The sequence below is a fragment of the Asparagus officinalis genome, chromosome 9 (assembly GCF_001876935.1).
Source record: "Asparagus officinalis chromosome 9, Aspof.V1, whole genome shotgun sequence".
Lineage (NCBI taxonomy): Eukaryota > Viridiplantae > Streptophyta > Magnoliopsida > Asparagales > Asparagaceae > Asparagus > Asparagus officinalis.
The window spans coordinates 27,259,353-27,260,079 of record NC_033802.1 but is presented as its reverse complement, the minus strand read 5'-3'; positions in this window follow the sequence as shown (position 1 = coordinate 27,260,079).

The following is a 727-nucleotide window of genomic DNA, read 5'->3' as shown; positions in this document are numbered from 1 at the left end:
ATGATTCTGCGTAATCTCCCGGAGTAGCTATTGGCGATTTAGGTTGGTTCGTCGGCGGTTGAACTTTTGCTGAAGGTTGCAAAGGTTGCTCTTTAGCCTGAATCGCCGTTTCAGACTTCGACCTCCAGACTTGGCGGGTTGGTGGCGGCTTTTTGGCCACTTCCTTCTGCAGTCTTCTGCGGGCTTCTTGGACTTGAGCCCGTGCTTGCGCTGACAGTGCGTGGCGCTTGCGAATGCGCTCATCAAGTATTGAACGATTCCGTTTGACACGGATCCATTCATTCGTTGGCGGCTTGGAGGAGCTGCCATTCATTGGTTGTTGAGGCTTTTTGCCTCTCCTGTTCTTCAGATCTGCGTTATAGCGGATTCCGTCAGTTGACTCCATCGCCTTTGCGAATTACCGTGCCAGGCATTGACGTCGCCTCTGGCGGGCTCTCTTTGAGAGAGTCACAACGCCCTCAACGGTGGAGGCATTGGCGAGAACAGGTTTGACCTGGTTGGAGGTCGGTGGAGCTTCACCCGATGCAACTTCGGCATCAATTGGGGTGAGATCTTCGTTGGCATTCTGCACTTCTTCATACCAACGGACTTTTCTCCTGGAGGAGAACTTCTTGGACTTGCGGGGGGAGGTGGATCCGGAGGATGACAGATACTCCTCAAACTTTTGCTGGTCGAATTCATACTCGACCTCCTCCTCGACCGGGATTGAGATCCGCGGCTGCGACGC